Here is an 8,784-nt window from a genome sequence, read left to right as displayed (position 1 = left end):
TGATTCTCCTTAACCAGGATTTGACGATTGGGTCCCCTAAAAAAAACCAGTCGCCCTTTGAAAGGGGGAGCCTTCGTGGGGTAGTGGTTCTGCACACTGGGAAGTTATCCGAGGTCCGTGGTTCCATTCCCGGTAAAGGCGATTGCTCATTTTTCATCTTGCCAGTTTCCAAAAAATACCTAATGTCTCTATATTAAGGTTATTTCAGGCTTTTTTCCGCCATATTTAAATATTATTTAGCAAAAATGCACTAAACTAAGCTGGTATGACTTATTCTGACTTTACATTTTGCCTTTTACATTTACTGAATTTCCCATTAGTCCAAGTTAGTACCTAACAAGTAGTCTCAAGTATCAAGTGGTATCTAACAAGTAATATCAAGTTACATAATCTAACATCAGTACGGAAATCAATGCAAATTAATTTTTTACTCGGAGTTTACAGCCAAGTTTATTTTTACATTTTTTCTGTGCTTAAACCTTCGAATTCATAAAGGAAAAATGGAGTCGAAAGCTTAATATTATATGGATATAACATAAAAATAAATCAAAATCGTATAGTAAAGATATTTACTTCAATGTGTTACGCCCTTCAACTTGGGTTTTCAGGTAGACATGTTGGGTTTATAGCAATATGATTAATGAATAACATACATCGGCAACAACTACGAGCCCTGCTTAAAAATACTTATTATTACTAAATGTATTAAATTACTAAATGTATACCAAAGGTTTGCCCTTTAATTTCTTTATTAAAATTTGCATTTTATTGAGCAGTTGAATAATATACAACTTATTTGGTTTTCAATTAAAGGCAATTAAGTGTTTGAAATATATTTAAAATAAATACTTTGAAATGAATATCATAATTTAAGTTCCCTATGTGTTATTTTTATAGCATTAATGAATCTAAATTCATTTTTTATATCCTCGCGACGTTTAGATATCAGTGAACAGTCCTGGTGTATTTGCCACAATGTATTATGGTTTGCATACACTCCTTACAAAATTCAGAGAATTTTCAAATTATGTCTGTTTTTATAAAAAATACTAAACTGATTGCTATTGTTATTGTAAAAGGGATATAAGATTTTGGCAGGGGGTATGCAAATATTCAGAATTGACAACATAAGCACACACGTGCGTGTCTGTGGAGCTGTGATTGTGAAAGGAGTGTAATGTACACTGTAAAAAAAAAATCTGTAAAGTTACTAAGAAAACTCATGGAAACTGGGATGCCATTGGTTATTTGAGTAACAGAAACAGGTGTTTTCTTTGTAACATTACAAGAGTTTTGCCTGTAATGGTTACAGATCTTTTTCTTGTAATATCACAGCATATAGTTATGTAATTAGAACATATTTTTCTCATGTAAATTCCCAAACGATATATCTGTAATGGTTACAGATTATTTGCGTGTAATATTACAGCAAATAATTATGTAGAAAGAACATGTTTTTCTCATGTAAAATCTCAACAGATATATCTGTAACCGTTACAGGTTATTTACTTGTATTATTATAGCAAGTTATTATGTGAGTAGAAGATACTTTTCTTACGTAAAATTCCAATGGTTGGATCTGTAAAGGTTTCAGATTATTTCCTTATAATATCCCATTAAGTAATTATGTGTGTAGAATATATTTTTCATAGATAATACTAAAGGATATGTTTATAAAAGTAGTAGATTTTTTTGTCTAAAATGATGCTTATTATAATAAAATATATTGAAATCAAGATGTTTTGAGTAAAACAATATCTTCATGTGTCATATATTATCAGATATATGTATCATTATACAGATATATGCAAGTGAAGCATAATAGTTTGGCTTTTTAAATTAGTCAATTTGACCTCAGAATAGCATTAATTTAAAAGATGTGCTTTCAACAGCAATGTTCTTTTTTCAAAAAGTAACATTAGTCTGTTGCAGAGTATTTTTGTTTTATGAAGAGAAACTTATGTCTGATATTATTGAAAGGCCTTTCATATTATCATTTTGATTAATTTAAAAGTTCAAATTGATATGCTACTCCTTATATTTGCCCTGTAAAATAGCTGAAAAAAAATAGTATGTTTTATTTGCATGTTAGTGTCAGTTAATAAGATATGTTCTAGAACTTTCTTTTTAGTAATTTTAGCTAAAATAGACACATGTTGCTTTAGATTTAACTTATATGAGTAAACGTGTTGCATGTTGATATGATCATATTATTACAGTAAAAGACATTTTGTGAAATATTTCTATGAAGAACTCAGAACAGCTGTTCTTCATATTTCAAAAATATATTCTCTCCTTCTAAAAAATGACATTTTCAGTAAATTAAAGAATTCAACATAGCAATGAACTTCATTTTGTTACTACAAGGAATTCAAATTTTGTTCATACGCTTGAATTACAACGTCTAACTAATTTTTTTATTCTTATCTGCACTGCTTTGTCAACAGTCTGCTATTCTTTGAAATAATGCATAACTTTTTTACTTACCTTCAAATAATTTCCTTTGCATTAACAGATAGAAGTTTTTCATTAAAAACCTAATGTCATGCTTTTTGAATAAGCATAAAACTTTGCGAACTGACCTTAATTTTTAAAGCCTTGTTTCCCTTAAAATTCTTAATACAATTATGCCTTTAAGAAATTTATTTCTAAAATTAATACTTCAGTTTAGCTTAAAATCTAATGCATTTTAATTTTACCTATAATTTTTTACAAACATAATATGTAATAAATCTAAGCTTAATATTTACCATTTCGAAAGTGATACTAAAAAAGTATTCCTAGATATTATAAATTTTGAGATTCGCATACAAAATTGTGAAATAAACATGTGACAACAGAAAACAAACTTTATGCTCTCTCTATATTACAGCATGTTAATTAAGAAGTTTATTGAATTTATAATTTTATTGTGAAACACTGTGAAGCAAATAATATGCTAATTAAAATACAGAAGTAAAAATAATTTATTACTTAATTCATAAACTTTACATAAAACCTGAAAAAAAGAATTAATTAAAAAATAACATAATTTAATAAACATTTCATAAAAATTCGTTTCGACTGCTTGGAAAAAATGAATGGTTTTTCTCCTCTTTGTAAACCATGTCTCCTAAATAAAGAAAAAAACATTTCTTTTAAAATCATAATCATGCTCTTAAAAAGCTTATAAAAATTATTTTAATAGATGTTTTAAACATGTGCTTATATAACACTTTTAATCATATTTCTTTATAATATCTTAATTAATTAAGAACAGCTTAAATTCTTTAAAAAATTGGATTACAGTGAACCGTCTCATTACGACAAGCTACTTCAGTCAATCACTTTTTAAATTTAATCAGCATCCCTCATAAAATAACTAATTAGTAAACATAACTTCGCTAGGATGCCCACTATCATTTAAAGATCAAAATTTTCAGGAATCACGTAGCTTAGAGAAGGTTCATTGTACAAAAACAGTCAATATTCAAATATTTTCATAAATGAAGCCACCATAGTTATTAAATATAATATACAGTATACTTATATTCAGAATTCAGAACTTGAATAAATTTCTCGAACTGTTTTAGCATTCGAAAAATATTATATTTATTACCTTAAATTTCTAAAACAATATTACATATTCGTCCAAAGGAATCACTGGGACTCGGACAACATTTCCCCCCTAGCTTTCTTTTAGCACAGGATTCTGAATATGTTTTAAAGATTTAGGTAATGTTTGTCTTCCTTAAGGCGCTCACAAAACAAGTTACCCTAAATGTTTTGTCCGCATAGTGGTCATTTTCATCTTACTAACTGATTTGCTAGTGGATTTTGGATGCATGGCCTATCATTGATGAAACAATAATAGTGAACAGCTTCAAAAAAATGGGGATATCTAATGCTCTTGATGCCATATTCCCACTTATTTTTACTAAATTTATCTTCCGAAAATTAAGAGGGAAAAATTAAACGAATAATTTAATTTCCAAAGGACACAGTCACAGTAGGAATATAACAAATGAAAAGTAATCATGGATAAACTACTCCTATCACAATATTATTTATTTAAAAGAAACCTCTATTTCAATAAGAATACACATAATTGCAACATCTAATAAGTTATCTCATTTCTTCTTTATAATTTGAACTTCTGTCATTCTCATTGTTGTTCTTGCAAATCCTTAGGCCTCAGATCATACATAAATAATTAGAGAAGGTTGTGGTCCGATGCTTGCTAGGGTGAACATTCAGCTGATATGGCAAAATTGCACAGTGAATGGCAGTTGGTATTTGCTTTCACTATCATAGATCATTGTTTGTATTAGGCTGAAATAATATTCAACAGTTAGAAGAGAAAGATTCAACGGGGCCTTAAGTGCGCAAAAGTTTGCCTTTGTTAGTATGACGAAAACAATCATTATGTTGATAAATCCATTTTAAAATCTTGGAATATTCATTTTCTGAATGCATTAAAAGGGGGAAAATTATGTAAATATTTTTTTAATTTTCAGAATCTGGTTCTAAAGCTGGGTGGGGCAACGCAATACGATAATTCTGAAGATCATTGCTCGTGGCAGTACGGTGATAACTAAACGGTGATAACTTGCATGCTGTAGAAAAAGACACAAATTGCAGTTCCAGATGCATTAAATGCTTTGAGGTCTAGGGAGTAGCAGTGGGCAATACTAAGAGTGAAATTCAATGTATAGGGAAGTAGGAATGAAAATTACTTTTATTAGATAACTTAAGTGGTTATGTTACTAAGCGTTCTTATTGGAATGTAGGTTTCTTTTAAATAATAATACTATGATAGTTACCAGTAGTTCATTCATGAATATTTTTGATTGGTTATGATCTTATTGTAATCACATCCTTCAAAATTAAATTGATTGCTTAATTTCCCCCTTGATTTTCATACTATAATATAAAAGGAGGAAAATAGTCTGGAAGTAAACATAACTCCTCTTTCTCTCTCTATATATAGACATGTATCTTCGTGTGCAACTAAGCAAAACAAATGTGACTTTTTCTTCTTTAAAAAAATTGTGTAAATAAATAGAATTAAGTTCATTTCAAAGACTTATGACACATGAAATATACATGATCAAAATAAATTAGAAAATTAAGTTCAAATAAATTTTAAGCTAAATTACGTGTTGCAATGTAAGTTGCAATAATTCAGTTGTAATAATTAATACTAACAAAACCAAACATCATATTCCCATTCTGCAAAGTATAAAAATTCTTCTGCAAAACTGAAAAAATGACCAACACTTTGGCTTATTTGATAACTTTCAAATTCACTCCTTTGTTTGCATTTAGAATTTATAACTTTAATTTTCCACAGAAATTTGTTTTTGATTTTAAAAAATTTCACTGGCATAATTTCATTCACTTCAGCATATATTAATAGATGCAGAAGGTTTTTGTACCTTACATAATTTTAAATCTTATGTAAACTAACGTAATTAATAACAAAATCAAAACATAGATCAGAAACAGCATAAAATTTAATTAATAATTACTACTAGTGTCACACAAAATGCTATGAAATTAATTAATAAAATAAGAATGAGATAAAATATATAGAATTAATATTCCACATGTGGGAAGTTTGGAAGTTTCACGTTAAATATTTTTTTTAATTAAGTATTTTTAAAAATGACCCCTTAAAGCATGGGACCTTTCGTAATTAGAACTTGCAAATCTGCTTCGCTAGTCTTTCATAACATTGCTTTTCTTTTATTAACAAGAAATATTGTATTCAGTTATTTAATTTAAGATATCAAAAATAATGCTACTGAAAGGCATGAATACTTACTTAAATTTGAAATTAATTTGGTTGACTTAAAATAATATTTAAAAAAAATAAATCTTCATATATAGGTCTAAAAATCAGACCTTATTAATTTTCTTTTATTTGAACGATATCTGAATTCTGCCTTAGTTTGGACTAGTAAATCATTGGGCAATTAAATGCCAAGCTATAAGAGAACTAATGTAGTTTACAAATGCACTGAATTTTATTTCCGGTATTAAATTTCAAAGAAAGTAAAATTTTCTGCATATTTGCATCATTTGGATTGATAGAATATGGCAAAGCATGCAAAGGCTATCAGCCTAAAGGAAAGTATATATTCATAGGCGGTTTTGTAAGGAAAAGTAGCTTGCATTTCCATTTATTCATGTGTGTATATATATATATTGTTAATGCTAAAATCAATGCTTCATTAAAAATTCATTATTATTTTATTTTTAATACAACATACAGATACAGAATTGTTTTAAATTCCAATAAACAATAATAATTTATTTTTAAGAAAACTTATTTTATGATTTATATATTATATTACATGAATAAGAGAAACATTTGTCAAGAAATGTATTAAACTTGTATTAGCAGATTCATGCTATCCTAGTAACAAGACTATCATACTTCAAAACTGTATTAAAACTGGGCAAAATAAAATCAACATAAATTCTACATTAAATGTTTAAAAACTTATAAGTATGCAATGGTAGTTATATATACAATATAATATATGTTGTCATTTATAAAATATTAATGAAATGATATTTTTGGAAATAATGCACAAAATTTTAGTTTTGTTTTATAATTAGTTTAACGAATTGTTAGAAAAATATTTTAGGTCATTTCCATTTCTCCCCTGTTGATATTGGTATATTAAAATATATGGAATAATTAAGTTGCATCTAGTTAGTAAAACAAAACATTACGAAAAGTATGATACGGCATATTTTTAATCAATATAATTACTTCATTTTGGAATTATAATATTTTCGTAAGAAATTAATACCACTGAAAAAAATATTATTACACTAAAGGAATAAACGAGATTCTCGACCGCGTTGTTCAAGTTTTTGTAATTTTACTTCATAACACACTCGTACATAAACATATTAGACTGAATTATAAACCAGGTATAACTAATTAGATAATCCTAGAAAAAGAATAAACTAAACCTAGCAAGCAAAAAAATATATACATTACATTCAGAATTCTAAATGTTTATATAAACGTTTCTCGCAAGGCCTGCCGGGAAAAAGATGTCAAACGTTCTTTGGTCAGACGATTGGAAAAGAACGCTAAAATCATTAGTTTTGTTTTCAACAACCACATTACCATTTCAATTATATACCACAAACAGTGATTAAATTTTGGAATAATTAGTTTTAAATAATAATAAGGGCAGTTGAAGGCGTAATTTATCGGATGCACAATGACAAAATACTACTATTAGATCTGCATTTGGAATAAATATTTTGCACTCTTTCAACTCATTAGATATTACGAACACTGATATTAATTAATCGCAAAGCTTAAACGTTTAAATACTTACTCACTACATATAACAGTGCAAAGTGCATGAGAATAATCTGCATAAAATGAACAAAAAATATTTCAAGTAGTAATTGTAAACATTTTCTTACTTACCTGCGCTATACAACCAACATGCATTCAGCCATGTTTTTTTCTGCAACTAGCTTTCAAACACTTTTCTCCTGATTGGCTAATTTCCAGTCAGTCACGTGATTCTTCCGCGCGGCTACTGAAACATTATCTGTAATGTTACAAGCAAATCTGCTGTTACCGCTACAGTTTGCTTTCAACCTGTTACCATTACAGGAAATTCTTCTGTAACTTTACAAAACTTTTGCCTGTAAAGAGCGAACTTTTTTTTTACAGTGTAGTGTAATACACGAGTGTGATGCAACCCCCATGGTTAACGCAGCACACCCAACAAAGACAAACAAAAAGTTAAAAGATTAAAACACGGATTTAAACATAAATACAGTCCAAAATATCAAAATAAAATTCCCGATATTGTTCTATTGCCATTGATAAAATTCACCAAATCCTCTGCAAATCCAAACTCTTAATTGCGGCAGCAGAATTCCTTTATGTTACTATGTTTTTCCCTAACATGTCGGAATAATGCGCAGTCTTCGACGAAATATCATGCATTGCCTTCAGTACTACAATACTACGAAGACTATTATTTTTCAAATTAATTCTTTTCAGGTACGCCGCGAAGCGCCCATGTCCAGCAATTATTTGATTATAATCAAAATCACATATCATTCTGATAATTTTAGAAACTTCAAAACTCAACGAATAATCTTTTATTTTTCCCAAAAGGTTCCATTTCTCTTTCCAGCAATCATAATAGAAATCCTTTATTTTACCAATAACAATACCGATATTCAAGCATCAAAAAGAATTGTTATTATTATTGTGAAAGGGATATAAGATTTTGGCAGGGGGGGTTTAAGCGAGGGGTTTTCGGCGATTTGTACTCGCACTTCTTTACGACTTTCGAAGTATTTTACGCAAGTTTTGGGTAAATTTTATAAGGTTAATGAATAGCCACGAACGTATTGATGACGGAATGAGATAGGAAATTTTCGATAGACTGGAGACAGGCCAATCACAAACGCAGGTGGGTACAGGGCTCAATGTAATGCCCAGTGTCGTCTGAAATTTGTGTAAACAGTTTCAAGACATTGGATCCTGATCGAAAAGACCTGGACAAAGTCGACCAAGATCCACGATCCTGATCGAAAAGACCTGGACAAGGTCGACCAAGATCCACAACCACGAATAAGGATTGTTATCTGGCACTTTTAGCGCGGTGACACAGGACTGCTAATAACATTACAGCTGTCATATGATCTGTATGCTTCTACTGGAACCCGAGTTGCACAGTCTACAGTTGATTGAAGGCTTCTTGAGATAATGACAGAAAACCAGCTGTTTGCGTCTCGCTCACTGCAGCA

The 8,784-nt window shown here is 29.1% G+C and overlaps 1 long non-coding RNA gene across 1 annotated transcript; it reads right to left on the bottom strand.

Moving 5' to 3' along the window:
- Window positions 1–2,948: 2,948 nt before the first annotated feature.
- LOC146996936 (uncharacterized) lies at window positions 2,949–7,612 on the bottom strand. Its single transcript, XR_015041505.1, has 2 exons — window positions 7,442–7,612; window positions 2,949–3,112 (listed from the first exon to the last, which is right to left on the bottom strand). It is a non-coding gene; the product is annotated as an uncharacterized LOC146996936 (long non-coding RNA).
- Window positions 7,613–8,784: the final 1,172 nt, after the last annotated feature.

The sequence above is a fragment of the Stegodyphus dumicola genome, chromosome 6 (assembly GCF_044657685.1).
Source record: "Stegodyphus dumicola isolate Sdum_Otavi_A_Nest chromosome 6, ASM4465768v1".
Classification (NCBI taxonomy): Eukaryota; Metazoa; Arthropoda; class Arachnida; order Araneae; family Eresidae; genus Stegodyphus; species Stegodyphus dumicola.
Note: the sequence above shows the minus strand (reverse complement) of the source record. Positions and strands in the feature narration are given on the sequence as shown.